General features: G+C 44.0%; 1 protein-coding gene across 6 annotated transcripts in view; it reads left to right on the top strand.

The window, feature by feature from the left end:
- The first annotated feature begins 4,301 nt into the window (after positions 1-4,301).
- Positions 4,302-16,528, top strand: part of SLC4A11 (solute carrier family 4 member 11) — a 36,663-nt gene continuing 24,436 nt past the window's right edge. For 2 of the 6 annotated variants that reach the window (XM_074230093.1, XM_074230089.1), the window contains exons 1-3: positions 4,302-4,383; positions 8,564-8,696; positions 10,735-10,870. The gene's annotated coding sequence lies outside the window, so the exon portion shown is untranslated. Of the gene's footprint in view, positions 4,384-8,563; positions 8,697-10,734; positions 10,875-15,091; positions 16,477-16,528 lie in introns of all 6 variants that reach the window. The other 4 variants (XM_074230094.1, XM_074230090.1, XM_074230092.1 and 1 more) reach the window with 3 other exon arrangements.

Genomic DNA, 16,528 nt, shown 5'->3' with positions numbered 1-16,528 from the left:
CCTGAATGCCAAGCAAAAAGGCTTTGAACTCCAGACTGGGCAAGACAGGTGTGGAGATTTTTCAGCAGTGACAGGAGATGGAAATGTTTCTGGCAGGGGCCGAAGGAAGAGCTGGGGGGAGCGGAGGCGAGGCCCAAGAGCAGGGCGCAGGGGCGCAGGAGACACCCAGACCGGGACGCCTGGGAAGCGGAGCCAGAGCGCCGGAGCTCGGGCCCGGGCCCCAGGGCCAGAAGGAGCCTCGGCACACTTCGGGACACGGCCGGCTGTCCGGGAGGGACCCGGCGGGGCTGGAGCTCAGAAAGGAGGACAGGGATGGAAGCGGAACCACGTCTGGGGTCCAAGGGTGCAGGTGCGGGTGCGGGGAGCCCGGGATCCAGGGGAGGAGCTCCCTCAGGCCCCGCCCTTCACCTGCAGGGAGGAGCTCCCTCAGGCCCCGCCCCCGCCTCCAGGGAGGGCTCCTCAGGCCCCGCCCCCGCCTCCAGGGACGGCTCCTCAGGCCCCGCCCCCGCCTCCAGGGACGGCTCCTCAGGCCCCGCCCCCGCCTCCAAGGAGGGCTCCTCAGGCCCCGCCCCCGCCTCCAGGGACGGCTCCTCAGGCCCCGCCCCCGCCTCCAGGGACGGCTCCTCAGGCCCCGCCCCCGCCTCCAGGGACGGCTCCTCAGGCCCCGCCCCCGCCTCCAGGGACGGCTCCTCAGGCCCCGCCCCCGCCTCTCTGGGACACGCCCTGAGGCCCGGCCCGCTCCCAGGTGAGGGGGGCGCGAAGGTCCCGGATGCGGCGGGCAGAGCATCCCGCGCTTTCCTCCGGCCGCGAGAGGTCAGAGGTGCCGTCGCGGGTCCCCGGCTTGGAACCGCGCGCCCCGGGGCCCCAGGCCCCGCCGCAGCTTTCTAGGCGAGCCTCGCCCCTCCCGCGCGGCCCCCTCCTCTGGAGACGCCTAGGTGGGGCCGTGCCTCAGTTTCCCCAATCCGTAACGGGAGGGTGGGGGCGGCCTCCTCCCAGCGCCTCCCCGGCTCAGCCTACTGTTGGGGGCCACAAAAGTGCAGTCCGGAGAGCTGAAGCCCCCCTAGAGGGTCTGAGGGGGTCTGGGGCGGCAGATTCGCATTGCCTGGAGAGGATCCTAAATGCTCAATTCGGATTTTTGCCACTGTCTCCCCTGCCCTTTCCCCAGCGATACGAGGGGAAGGAACCCCAAACTTCTTTCCTCTCAAAAATTCCGTCTTGCTTTCTCCCTGCTTTCCACAGCTGACACGAGAGAGGAGAACACCGTCCCCACGCAGCCCGCGGGGCCGAGTGCAAGTTCTGCTGCCCCAGGCCCGCCCTCCGGCGCGGGGAAGCCCCCAGATGTAGTGAACAAACGTCCCCATCAGGCATGATTATTTGTGTGTGTGTGTCTTAGAGATGAACAAAATGAGTTGGGGTCTGCTAAAGGGCTGTCGCAGTCCCGTTCTGCCCCGCTCCGCCTCTGGTCAGTGACAGGAGTGGTCCCAGAAGGTGAACTTGCAGGACTCTGATCCAAGGCTACCCCGGCATTGACTTTGGGTTGAATTGGGCCAGAGCTGGAAGGCCCTTGAGGTTAACCCTTCCGTTTAATAGAAGAGGCAACTGAGTGCCAGAGATGTTAAGCAACTCATCCAAGGGCACACTTTAAGGCAAGTGAAAGAGGTTTTCTGAGGGGCGGCTAGGTGGCCCAGCGGAGAGAGCACTGGCCCTGGAGTCAGGAGGACCGGGGTTCAAATCCGGTCTCAGACGCTTAATAATGACCTAGCTATGTGGCCTTGGGCAAGCCACCTAACCCCGTTTGCCGTGCAAAAAAGCTTAAAAAAAAAAGTTTTCTGGATGGGATTCCAGGTTGACTTGTCAAGGCTAGAAATAGAGTTCAGAAGAGTTAGTAGGACTAAAGGTTAAGATTTGGGAGTCATACACTGATAAAATAGCTGAAGTCATTGGCATGGATAGAATGAATCATCATGATTTTTGTCCTTCATTCTTTTTTTTTAGATTTTTTTTTTTGCAAGGCAATGAGGTTAAGTGGCTTGCCCAAAGCCACACAGCTAGGTCATTATTAAGCGTCTGAGGTTGTATTTGAACCCAGGTACTCCTGACTCCAGAGCCGGTGCTCTATCCGCTGGACCACCTAGCTGCCCCTTGTCCTTCATTCTTTTGTTTTGTTTTGTTTTTTTGTCTTTTTTTTTGTTGTTGTTGTCCTTAATTCTTGAAGAAGCTCATGACATCAGGGAGGTGATGCCATGACAAGCACATGAATTGGGTCTGAGTGAGGGGAGCTGTGCTAAGTCACCAGCCTTACTTTCTCCTCCAGGGCTATCTGGGTGCAGTGGTCAGATATGAATCAGGATGACTGGAGATAATCCTGGATGTGAGGCAATCAGGCTTAAGTGACTTGCCCAAGGTCACACAGCTCATTAAGTATCAAATGTCTGAAGTTGGATTCAAACTCCAAAATTCCTGACTCCAAAACCAATGCTCTATCCACTGTGCCACCTAGAGAGCTGAAAAAGGAGGATCAAAGACAGAGCCTCAGGGGATGCCTATTTTAAAAGATTTGGAGAAGAGCTAGAAAAAATAATCACAATGTTAAGAGGAGATCCAGGAGAGAGCTATCACTGAAGACAGAGTAGGAGAGATATAAAGGGAAGTCAACAATATCAGATACTGAGAGAAGAAAAGGAAGATAAAGACAGGAAAAAATCACCACCTCAGAGTGGAGAGGCCAAAAACTGAACTGCAAGGAACTGAAGGGAGAGTAGATAGAAACAAAGATTTGAAGGTGAAGAAGAAGAAAAAAGATGGAACAGTTATCTTTTTTAAAATAGTATTTTTCCAATTTCATGAAAACAATTTTTAACATTCATTTTAAAAAAATGTATGCTGGGTTCAAATCCGGTCTCAGACACTTAATAATTACCTAGCTGTGTGGCCTTGGGCAAGCCACTTAACCCCGTTTGCCTTGCAAAAAAAAAAAAACCTAAAAAAAAAAAGTATGTTCTGAATTATCTCCTTCCTCTCTTCCTCACCACCCCTCTCTAAGACAGCAATTTTATCTCCTTTTTTTTCCAAATTAAAAGATTTCAGCATTTATCCTTTTGCAAGCTTTTGAGTTCCACAATTTTCTAACATCTTCCCTTCCCTTCCTCCTCCCCAAGGCATTGAACAATCTGATATAGGTTGTACATGTTCAATCGTGTTTAATATATTTGATGGTTAGCAATTTAACTGGATTATGATGTATGTACAATCAAAGGACAATTACCTTTAAATGGTAATGAGATTGAGTGAAAGTTTTTAAGAATGGGGAAGAACTGAAAATAATTTGTATCTGGTTGTGAAGGGGAAACAGTAGAGTAAGAGACCAAGATCCAAAAAAAACAAGAGTTGCAAAGAGAGGCATCAGTAAGCATTCTCTATTTACCTACTATGTGCCATCCCCCTACCCTCAAGGATCTTTCATTCAGCAGCAAACAACTTGTATAGAGAACAGATTAAGTGAAGGGAGTTGGCCTTGGAGAAAACTGATGAGTCACTTAAGACAGTCCAGAAAGAGGTGAGAATGGGTGAAGACATTAAGAGATTTACATAAATATTTGAGAGTCAAATGAACTAGTCACAGAATACCATCTTATGAAAGTGAGAGGCAAGGTCATCCACTAAGGGTCAAGCCAATCAACAGGCATTTATTAAAGCTCTAGAGGTATAGTAAAGAGAGCTTCTAATACAGAGGCTTGAGAGAGGAAAAAGTTTGGGAAAACATCTACGGCAAATATAGTAGGACATTGTAAGAAAGATGAACAAAATGATTTTCAAGTCATATTGAAGCCTGTGGTAGGGGAAAGATTACTCAACTGGGAATCAGAAACTTATGTTGAGGCCCTAGATCTTACTATTATTATATATAATCCTGGACCTTAGTTTCCTTATCTGAAAAAATGGAGATATTATCAGCCTTCCTGAGTTGTTGAATGAAATTAAATTATTTAAATGAAAACAATTTGTAAGACATTGAGTGTTGTACAATTTAAGGAGTTATTATTACTGTTATGTGCTATGAGTGTGTGATGGGATCAGTTAACCATAGTCAGTATGGGAACTTTCCCCTGTCGTACTGGGCTTTTACCCTTACCTGGTAGCCTGGGAAGAAAGAAAGCTTGCCCCTGAGCTAAGGACTAGCAACATGTTTTGGTACTGATCTTCAATATTATTAAGAGCACTCTGACTCTAAGAATGATGCTTCTGAGGCTAAGGGGGTGGGGGTGGGGGAATCAGAAGGCTGTAGATAGGTCAGAAGTTCCAGAACCTTCCCTTTTAACAGTTTTTCCTATGGAATGACTGGGACTAGAACCGTTGAGTTTTCTCTGCTAGTACCCATTTCAGGTCAGTGAGTATATGGCTCTTGAGTGTACCTAAAAGGTTAGGAGTCTTCAGAGAATGTCAAAGTATCTGGAGGATTTCTAAGAAATTTTAGAGGGCTCTCTGCAGGGTTTCTTGGGTGTCACTGAGGGCACTGGGAAGAGACTTCTGGGAAGCTTAGAAATCTCTAATGGAAGGGCCTTGGCTTATCTTTTGGTTTTGTCAGGGTTGGGGGAGTTCTTCATCCTTTGATTGGTCTATGGTCTGGATTAGGATGCTAGGAGTCTTTCTGAAGAGAGTCAGAGCTAATATTTTGGTTGTTTGCACACTATTTAGCTTGAAGGGAAGATCCCTAGTAGAAGCTAGACAGATTCCTTCCTCAAGTCAAACCACAATTTCCCTATTTCTTCCCCATCAGTCACAGGACTTCTGCAAGCCTCTTCCTTTGCTGCTCCCCTATTGTCAGACTTGTGCCAAGCTATACTATATGGGAGATAAAGAATAAGCAGACCTTAATTTAAGATTTGAGGAGCACAGTATCTAAGGGATACATCCCTCTTTATTTCCCCCAACTCTGCTCCTTCTCCCAACTTTCCTAGTCTTTTTGATAGCACTAACATCCAGTCGTTCGGACTCAAAATCTCAGTGTCTTTGACTCATACCTCTTTCTTATCCCTCTCATCCAACAAGTTGCCAATCCCTTTCATCCAACAAGTTACCAATTCCTATAGATTCCACCTTCACATTATCTGTCATATCCATCTGTTTCTCTCTGTGTAAGAAAGCTTGACATGAACTCCTCTCAGCCATTCAGAGATCTAGGACAACCCAGGGAGACCTGTTTTGGACAATGCTAGTCGCATCCAGAGGAAGGAAAACAAAACAAAACAAAAAACTGCTACAGAATCTGAATGACCCTTTATATTCACTTTTTTTTAAGGTTTGTTTTTTTTTTGCAATGCAATGCAATAGGGTTAAGTGGCTTACCCAAGGCCACACAGCTAGGTAATTATTAAGTATCCGAGGCAGGATTTAAACTCAGGTACTCCTGACTCCAGGGCTGGTACTCTATCCACTGCACCACCTAGCCACCTTGCTACATTCACTTTTTAAAAATTTCCCTTATGTATTTCTTTCCTATCTCATAGATTTCTTTCTTTTCCCTTAATCCTAATTCTTCATACCAAAAATGTCTAATCTGTAAACATGTTAAACATAAATGTATATGTACAATTTTCACCTGACTGTTCACCATTGAGGGGAAGAGGGTGGGAAGGGAGAGTGGAAGGAAATTATGTGACTTAAAAATATGCATTTGCATATGGATGAATGTTGAAAAACTTTCATAACATGTAATTGGAAAAATAAAATAAAATATCAATTAAAAAAAAGAAAGCTTGGCATGACAGATAGCTTTAGAGACAGTTCAAAATTCTGCCTTTGACACATACTAGCTGTGTGACCCTGAGAAAGTCAGCCTTCCAGTTCTTTGAGGCAACTCTCTGATATTAGAAGGATCGAAGAAAATGCTAGCCAGCATTGGTAGAAGTTCCCATGTCCAGGAGTTCCCCATCCCATTGAAACCACAGCTTCTGTCCCTATTGCTGTTCAGCATCTCATCACGAACTATAATTGCCTCCTAATCCATCTTCTTCCTTCGTAATGCAGATCTAACATATTTCTCACCTACTCAAAAAAACTCCAGTGGCTCCAGTGGAAAGAGTCTAGGTGAAAGATGATGAAGGGTTAGACTAAGGTGTTTCTGTGAATAAAGAAAAGGGAACAGATGTGAGAGATATGGAAATAGTTGTTGACTGTCTGGGACTAGGGGAGGACAGCCCTAAGAAAGATGGAAGGAGCAGGTTTGGGATATTCCAACCAGCCCTGGAAGCTACTGAATTGGGCTTTAGAGATGCCAAGTTTTCAAGTCAATTCAGAGTATTAAGGCAACTAAACTATGATTTAAACACATACTTGGTCAAGAACTATACTCATTGCTCCCCTCAAGAAGACTATATTATGGATCTATGTTTAGCATAGTTACACATGTGAAACTTATATTAGATTGCTTTTTAGTCAGGGGGAGGGAGAAAGGAAGAAGAAAAATGTAAAACTCAAAACCTTGCAAAAAAAACTGATGGGTGAAAACTACTGTTGCATGTTGTTGGGAAAACAAATAAAAATATTTAAAATTATAATCTAATAATAAAGATTCTGCTGGGGAGGAAACATACATATATATGCATTTTTGTATGTATGTATATATAGATACACACACACACACACACACACACACACACACACACATATATATAGGGAGAGAGAGTAATTAGGTTAGTGGAGAGAATTAGTCAATCAGTCAATGTGCTAGGGATACAATACAATACCAAAAAGAATCTGCCCTCAAGGAGTTTACATTCTTTTAAGAAATAATATCTTGATAAATAAATATGTACAGAATATAAACAAAAATAAATACAAGGGAGTTATTTTGAGGGAAGATCAAAAAAGGCTTTCCATACAAGGGATTACTTGATGGAACTAAGAAACAGAGATAAAATGGGAGTGCCTTTTATGCATGGGGACAATAGCTACAAAGATACCAAGTTATTGGAGTTCTTGAATGGGGACTAATATGGTTAGATCTGTGTTGTAGGAAAATCATTTGGTAACTGTTGTGATGGTTAGATTTGCATAGGAAGAGATGAGTCAGGAAGGCCAACCAAGAGATTTTTGCATCCATCCAGTTGAGAGTTGATAAGGACCTGAGTTAGCAAGGCAGCCATGTGAGGAGAGAAAGGTATATGTGCGAAATACTCTATGATGGTAGAAATGACAAGTTTGACAACTAGTTACATATGTCAGATTAACAAAGTTAATCAAAGATAACACTCAAATTGGGAAGATGACAGAACCTTTAACAGAAATAAGGAGATTTGGAAAGAGGGTATGAATTTGGGTAAGAGCAGCTAGGTGACATGGTGGTTAGAGCACCGACCTTGGAGTCAGGATGGGACTTCAAATCCAGTGGTTAGAGCTCTGATTTTGGAGTCAGTATGGGAGTTTGAATCTAGGTGTGTGACCTTGGGATAGTCATTTAATCCTGATTACCTTGTATTCAGGGCCATCTCCAGTTGTCTTGATTCATATCTGACCACTGGACCCAGATGACTCTGGAGGAGAAAGTGAAACTGGTGACTTGACACAGCAGCCCCCTAATTCAGGTCCTGTTCATGTGTTTGTCATGACATCATATCCCTGATGTCATGCTTCGAGGATGAAGGACAAATGGATTGTATAGATTTGGATGGAAAGGTAAGGAGTTCAGTTTTGGACAAGTTGAGTTTGATATGACCACTGAATATCTAGTACAATAGGCAATTGGAAGTTCACAAGGGGAGCGAAGGGAAGAGAAGGAGAGAGACCAGGACTGAATTTGTAGATTTTGAGAGTCATCTGCATTGAGATGACAAACACTCACAGTTGGAGTAGAATTTGGCTATGCAAAAAATGACCTGGAAGTAAAAGATAGAATATTGTTGTATAGAGAGCAGAAACTAAGTCAGTTTTTTGGGAACATAGTGTAGGTAGGGAGAATAATGTGACATCTGTTTAGGAAGATAGATTGGAGTCTTTACATGTCAAAGTACTGGAGGTTCTTAGGCAGGGGGAATGACATAGTCAGACCAGCTCTTTCAAACTATTAACATGGTGACTGTGTAGAGTATGGAAAAGATGGTTTGGGGAAAGGGTATGAATTGGAAGCAGGGAGATCAATCTAGGGAAAAGGTGATAAAGGCCTGAACTGTAAGGTATGGATAGAGAAAGGAAGATAGATAGAAACAACATGGAGATAGTCTCAATAAAAACCAACTCAGCAGCTGATTGGATAAGGAAGGTGAGGGAGAATAAAGAAGAGAAGAAGATGATTTCAGTTTGAAAACCTGGGGGATGGGGTGGCTAGGTGGCGTAGTGGATAAAGCACCAGCCTTGGAGTCAGGAGTACCTGGGTTCAAATCTGGTCTCAGACACTTAATAATTACCTAGCTGTGTGGCCTTGGGCAAGCCACTTAACCCCATTTGCCTTGCAAAAACTTTAAAAAATTAAAAAAAAACACCTGGGGGGACTATAAGAATAAAGGTACCACCACAACAGCAACATGGGGTTGATGATCAACCTTAATGGACTTGCTCATTCCAACAGGGCAACAATCAGGCACAATTTTGGAGATCTGCAATGGAGAATACCATCTGTATCCAAAGAAAGAATTGTAGAGTTTAAACAAAGACCAAAGACTATCACCTTTAATTTTAAAAAAAGTTATCTTATGTATTATGTAAGTTTACTATCTCTTATATTTTATTTTTTCCTTAGGGATATGATTTTTCTCTCAACACATTCAATTTTGATCAACATATAGCATGGAAATATGTAAAGATTATCAGACTGCCTTCTGTGGGGGATGGGGAAGGGAAGCAAGATTGGGGTAGAAATTGTAAAATTCAAAAAATGAAAAAAGAATGGAGGTACCATTTACAGAAATAAGGAGGTTAGAAAAAAAGTAGGTTTAGCAAAAATGTAATGAGTTCCATTTTGGATATGCTGCATTTGAGATACCTATGGGACATTCAGATGGATCTTTTCAGCAGACAGTAAAGGAAGGACTAGAGTTTTAGGAGGGAGATGAGGGCTGGTTGTGTAGAGTTGGGAGTAATCTAGTTGCTGATGAAATCACTGAGAGAGTGTGGAGAGAGAAAGAGAAGACAGCCTAGGACAGGGCATTAGGGCATATCTATGTATAGGGGGTAGGACATGAGTCAATGATCTTTCAAAGGAGACTGAGATAGAGCAGTCAGGTAAGTAAGAGAATCAGAAGAGTGCACTGTCACAAAAACCAAGGAATAAAAGATTGTCTAGGTAGAAGGGGTGATCAACAGTGTCAAACACAGCAGGGAAGAAGGAAAATTTAGAAGAGGTCTTTGGATTTAGCAATTAAGAGATAGCCTGTAACTTTGAAGATAGTTGATGGGAACACCAGGAAGCCAGATCACAAGGAATCAGAAGTGAGAGGGAGATAATGAAGTGGAAGCCAAAAGTAGAGATAGATATTCCCTCTCCTAGAAATTTGGTTTCTGAAAGGTGGAAAGATATAGGACGATAGCTTGAAAAACATAGTTTTGTTTTTTAAAGATGAAAGTATTAAAGGTGTAGAATTGAAAAAGAAAATACAAGAAAAAGCCTCAATTTTTTTTCAGTAAAGTATAAAGTCAGGTCCTCTTCTGAGAGGAAATAGTATAAGTGACTTGAGGAGAGAAGAGGTTTGGAATAATACTGAGGAACATTTTAGGTAGTCTGAGAAGAGTAAAAGAATGACTGTGCAAGGTTGAGGGTGCAGAGAATAGATGACAAGTATTTGTAGATGCTATGAAGATGCTCTGTACTGAGGTACAGTTCTATGATTGTCTTCATTGGTATTCAGCAGTGTAGAAATAGAAGTGATGATGGATGGTGGGAAAAAAAATAGATTTGGAGTTTGGAGAGGTATAAATAGCAAGAGCAAGAGGGCAAAGGGATTGGAGGTTAGAAGACAGTGTCCAATGGGGCAGCTAGGTGGTGCAGTGGATAGAGCACTGGCCCTGGAGTCAGGAGTACTTGAGTTCAAATCTGGCCTCAGACACTTAATAATTACATAACTGTGAGACCTTGGGCAAGTCACTCTTAACCCCATTGCCTTAAATAAAATAAATTTTTTTTTAAAAAGAGGATAGTGTTCATGTGCACTGGTTAAATATTGCATCAGGAATTCAAAAGGAAAAAAGTGAGGCCAAGGTGAAAGGTGATGAACTAGGAAAATAAAGAGGAGAAAAGTTATTAGAGATTTCCATGAGAGATTTTCCATTAGAGATTTAATTGGGATGAGGCACAGGAAGAGATACAAGATTAGGAGATTATGACCAAGGAATTTCTGAGTCCTGGATCATAGAAGCAGAACCCTTGTAGGTGATGAGGAGATCTTAGATATGGCTACTTTTTAATGTGTGAGGTAAAGGGAACTAAGGTTGGTGAACTTGGAAGTCAGGGCATTTAAAGGGACATCAATATGTATTTTGAAGTCAAGTATAAAGTCAAAGGATTGATATGGAGAGAAAGGCTGTTATCTAGCAAACAAATTCTTGGGGCCTGTGGATATCTACATGTTGAATATGAATCTTCATATGAAGGACATTATGCTATGTAGATAGATAAAAGACATAGTCCCTGCCCTCAATGAGCTTATAATCTACTAGCAGTAGTAAGACATAGAATCAACTATAATATGATTTATTTATATATCAATATATATATACATATAGATATATTTGTTCTTCATCCAGGGAAATTTAAAGGGAAAAGGTGCCACCCCTATTCTGAACGAGAGTTTCCCTCATCAAGGATCTCCTTTCTCCTCATTTTGGTACAGCCTGGACCAGCCATGCCATCAACAAGACTCTTTGTGGCAATAACTATCCAGTAGGTACTGAGCTCAACAATCACCTATCCCTTTTGTGCCAGCAATCCTCAGTTGCTCTGTCTCTCTCAGTCTCTGTTTCTCTGTTTCTCTGTCTTTCTCTCTCTCTTCCTCCATCTCTTGGCTCTCTCTTGTAAGCTGAAGCCAGGCTCTAAAGGTCAAGACCTTCCCCATATATGGAAGTATTATCAGATTATACTGAATTGCTAAGTATTAATGACAAGTTCAAGTTGACCCAGGCACATAGAGGTCACATGACACCTGGATGTTCTAGTGACTGATGGTCTGGACAGGATGGCAATTTCATGTACTGGAAGAAGCATTGGAGCAGGAATTAGCTTCTTGATTCTTATTAGTTGTGTGACTATAGGCAAATCATTTAAACCCTTGGAGCCTCTGTTTTCTAGTTAATAAGGATAATGAGAACTAAAGAAGATAGTATCTATAAAGTGCTTTTCAAACTTTATATCCTACTAAGTAACTGTTAGCTAAAATTGTTATTCAAGTTGTAGTCCCCAAGGTCAGCCACTGTAAAAAACCTTCCAGGCCCTTCCTTCTTGCTAAAAATGCTCTTTTTTTTCAAACAACTGCCTTGAAGCTGGACCATCCAAGCTCTTTAAGCATTCCTTAGAGAAGATCTCTCTAAAAAGAGGAGGAAAAGAGTAAGAGAGGGAGAATGGACAAGGCAGCATGGTCAGCTGTGATATCTGCATCATGCATTATTGTCAGTACTAGACTTTTTCCACCCCAAGACAGAGGCAGAAGACCTGAATTACAGACCCAATTCTATCTGTGATTTAATAGGTATTATTCTAGCCAGGTTTTCAAGTCCTATCTAGTTCTAATATTCTATGGGAAACATTTTCAACATAAAGACTATAATATAGTTTCAACCATGATGGGAGATAGAGATATATGGAATAATAGCCATTCTACTCACCAGAGTGAGGAGCCAACTGTCTGATTCCCCAGCCCCCCCCTCTTCATGATAATCCTAGTCCTTCCTCTGCAGGAAGTCACCTAACCAGTTCCTTGACCTGTTCCTCCTTCCAGGGAGAGTTATAACTAAGATGAAATTCTCTTCTCTGTTCCCTGAGAGACCCCAGCCTCCACTACCCACTTTGGCTCCCCTAAACCTTCCATCTTCAGAAAAGATGCTTCCTGAGGTCAAGGTCTTCTTTGTCCCTTTTCACTGGAGATGCCAGAAGTCCCATGGTCTCTCCCCTCAAGGAGCTTAGGATATGACTGAAAGAATATATTACCATCAGTCCTTGATTTACATGGCACTTAATGATTTTTAAAGCTTCATCTCAAAGATTATCTCATATGATCCTCTCAAAAAAAGGCAAAGCCAGGAATATTGTCTACATTTTACAAAGGAGGGAGAGAAGTAGAGTCTGGGGTACAGTTTGGTGTCAAAATTTTATCATTTTACATTGACAATCTGGAATGTATTCAGAAGGTGGCCAATGGGATGGGAGTCTAGATATCATCTCATATAATGTATATTAGTTGAAGGATTTGGTAGCATTTATCTTGTAGAAAAGAAGACTTTACAGGAACTTTTAAAATATTTAAAAGATATTCACCTAAAAGAGGGATTAAGCTTGATCCTATCAAATACTAGAGGGCCTTAACAAATAGACTGGAGTTATTGGAGAAGCTTCTGAAAGGATTCCTCTTTAGAAATAGGTAGAACTCTGAATACTTTCTTTTTATTTCTTTTCTTTTCTTTTTTAGATTTTTGCAAGGCAATGGGGTTAAGTGGCTTGCCCAAGGCCACACAGTTAGGTAATTATTACATGTCTGAGACCAGATTTGAATTTAGGTACTCCTGACTCCAGGGCTGGTGTTCTATCCACTGCACTACCTAGCTGCCCCGGAATGCTTTCTAATTCTGAGATTCTTGAATTCTGTGATTTATCCACAATCATCTAGTTATCAAGTGGCTCATTTTACTCCCACTGTTATGCTTCTCTTATTCTCTGATACTGTCATATACCTGGGAGAATAAATGGCAGTCAAGAAAAATCAGCAGTGACTGGAGCCATCATAGCAAGCTTCTTGGAGGGCTTGAACTTGACTTTGACTGTGAATAGGACTTAGAACAATGGAAATAAGAGGGGGAGTACAAGGAATGGTGAGAACAAGTGTTTGAAAAGAGGCATTATTCAGTAAGATATAATCAAGAGCCAATACTCTGACCAGTTTTGTTGAAGAAGTTTGTTTTTCAGGAAAAAACAGAGCTTTCTGGTTCTCCCCCTGCTTTTGTGACTATTCTTTCTGTTTCCTTAACTGATTGCTTGTTGCTACTAAATGTGAGTCCTAAAGAGTCCCCTTAACCATCTTTAAACACTCTCTTAGTAATCACAATTATTTCTATTGATACCTTCAATTGACACCTCTATTTAGGTCTCTCTCCTAAATCTATATATCTAGTCCTGATCTTTGTTCTTGTTTTTATAAATGGCATTGCTATCTATTAATAGCAGTCAACTAAGATTGAAATGAAGGAAGCTAGTATAGACCATCTGCCTCCGTATTTTAGAAAGGAATTTGTCCAGAGGATGATGTCCAGCATACAAGGCAGGAGACATACAACATGATAACCCATTAAAGGAACTGGGATGTTTGGTCTGGCGAAGAAAAGACTTAGAGGGGAACACTGGCCTTTTTTCATGTATTTAAAGGCTATTAAATAGAAGCTTCATCAGATTTTTTCAGCTTGGTGAAATGGAGAGAAATGAGAAATCAACTTGAAGAGGAAACTGGGTCCAGGGATAGTTTGATCAACTAGGAAATACCTGAGTATTTTAGCAAGCAAAGAGAGAGGAATTAATAGAGATGAAGAAACTGAAGCTGTTGGATAGATACAAGGGACATCAAGGACAAAGGGTCTTGGAGGAGGTGGAAAGAGATAGGATTAAGAGGGGTAGGCAAGGAGAAACTACCCCTTGTCAGTATGTAGATTGAAGTGGAGCCTTATAGATAGGGATAGAAGGAGACACATGTATAGGCAAATAGTAGATAAAGGATAGAGAGGAAGCTGCTTTATGGAAACAGTCCAAAGACTAGTTTGACTGAAGTGGAGCATTTGTTTTTGGAGAATAACAAAGCTGTTTTAGTCTTCCTCTTACTTCTCTGTCTCCTTCATTAGCTCTGTTTCCTGTTAAGTATAAACATTGTTCAATAATAAGTGGTGAGAGGAGATACATTTGCAGATAAAGGGACAGATGAGATCAGACAAATGGATTAGAAAGGACAGAAATAAGGAAATGTACATACAAGAGGATACTTGAGAAAGGAAAAGAATCCATGGATTCACTAGTAATAGATAGATAAATGGATAGATAGATAAATTTCTAGTATGGAAGGAGAGATGGATGCATTGAGATGATAAAGGAGATTGAGAGATGATAGAGAAAATGGATGGTGGTACATGGAGGGAAGGAGGAATTTCTGTATGGAAAATATGGACAAAATTGTTAGAATAATGAATACAGATGAATGGATGGTGATGGAAAAAAGAGGAGGGATGACTGAACAGAACAGATGGTGAGATGTATAGATGGTAATGGAGGGAGGGGAACTAGATGGCAAAATGAGATGTGTGGCAAAGTGGATTTAGAAGATAAATGGAAAGCAGTGATCTAGTAGAAGTCCAGTGGAGGTTGGTGGCTACATGAGATGATGGACAGAAGAGATTTAGGGAAAAGACTCTGGTGTTCCCTCATACGACCTTGATGAGCCTATCAGTGCAGGTCAGACTTTCCTCAGGATTGGGGAAACCCAGACTAGTTTTTCCTCTAGAGACACAGGAAGGTCACATCCTCCTACCTTTGGAGAGAGAGAACAGTCTCAATCTCATTCATTCTCAGGAACCAGCCCTACCTCTGTCCCTGAATGACAGAAAAACTAGGGGAGGTAGATCAGAGAGGACAGAACTGGGATCAGATGGGTTAGGGATGGGGAGGGAGAAAATACTACCCCAAATCACATCCGGGCCTTGAAGGCAGCGTGTTTGATTCAGGCACAAGGCAGGGAAAAGAGGTAGGGTTGGAAGGAGAGAGACTAAGGAAAGAAGACCCTGATGGACACACACAGAGACGGAGATTCACCAGAGAGAAACTGAGATGTGCCCAGAGAAACAGAAATATCCTTGTGGACTTAGACATAGACCCAGAAGGGATATTTGTATACCTTCCTGCATACAACTCCCACAGGTTCGATGTCACCGGGTTGGGTCCGGAAAGCTAGGCTGAATCGAAGTCGGGGACAGAAGCAGAAGCATCACTAGCCAGAGTCCACAGGGAGATCCAGCTATGCCCTCCCTGTCAGTTCTAAGATTCTGGTCCTGAAATCACCTAGAGGTGATAAGCTCTCTTTGGGGGCCCTTTACTAAAGGCCAAGGTAGATGGAAAGGAAGACAAGAAAGATGTGATCCTGTGCACACACACAGAAACACACAGGTCTATTGTGTCTGAGGGTGTATTGGGGGAGGGAGTCGCTTGTTGAGTTAGGGAGGGGTTCTTGGGAACTTGTGCCTGCTTTTCCAGTTAGTCTGGGAAAGCTTCCTGGAGGAGGTGGGATTTCATGAAGAACTGGAATGAAGGAAGGAGGAGGATTTGGCCGAGGTGGGGTGCGGCCCAGGAGGGGCCGGGACAGAGGAGGAGACTGAACACTGGAATGGGGGGAGGGCCCGACAGAAATTGATCCCTTCCAAAGATTTCGAGGGCCTGGGTGCTGGCCGGCTAGGGGGGGCATCTGGGGCCCCCACTGGGAGCTCCAGGGCTCCGGCTAGGCTTTAGGGGCTTCCCTCAGAAAAGGAGGGGTACAGCGTGTCCTGAACTCTCCTAATGTTCCCTTAACCCTGAGAACTCCTGGAAGGAGGGCAGTTCTGGACCCAGTTTAGTAGGAGCAGGCACCCAATTGGGAGAAGGGAAGGGCCTGCAGGAAACCTGAGATCCCTGGGGAAAGGGAGGGGGGAGCTTATTCTCTCAAGGAGGAGGAGTGAAAAACGAAGATGTAGACGCGCCCCATCTCTGCAGGAGGCCAGATCCTCCCCGACATCCATTTGTTTGGCTTGGCGTAATCCTAGTTCTTCCTCACTTGAGGAGCCCTCCCAGCGCGGGGGGCCTGGCACGGACCCCCACACACACTCACTAAGGCAGGGGCTGGTCCTGGTCTCCCCCCGCATAGACCCATCCAAGTGGGAGTGTGGTTGAGGTCCGCTCCCCCCTTCCCCGGTATCTTGAGAGCAAGGTGTGTCACACACTCACTCACTCACACTCACACCCTCAGCACGCACCACTGCAAGGTGATCACACGCCCCTAACACATACACCCCCAATGTGATCGCAGCCCCCTCCCCCATCACACACAGACAGACACACACACACGCCCCCCCCGCGGGGGCCGGGCGGGCCGGGGGTGTGCCTCGGGGCTGGGCGCTCCCCCGCCTCCGCCCCACTCTCCCGGCCTGGGGCTCCGGGGCTCGGGTCAGACCGCTGGATCGCGGGGTGCCGGGAGGAGAGGCGCCCGGAGATGGGCTGATGCTGCCGGCGGGGACCCAGGACAGCCAGGCGAGGGTTCCAGCTCCAGCCGTGCGGTGAGCCGCGGGGTGCCGGGGCGGGGAGGCGGGGGGGACCCCAGTGGGGTGC

The sequence above is a fragment of the Macrotis lagotis genome, chromosome 3, assembly GCF_037893015.1.
Source record: "Macrotis lagotis isolate mMagLag1 chromosome 3, bilby.v1.9.chrom.fasta, whole genome shotgun sequence".
Lineage (NCBI taxonomy): Eukaryota > Metazoa > Chordata > Mammalia > Peramelemorphia > Peramelidae > Macrotis > Macrotis lagotis.
Note: the sequence above shows the minus strand (reverse complement) of the source record. Positions and strands in the feature narration are given on the sequence as shown.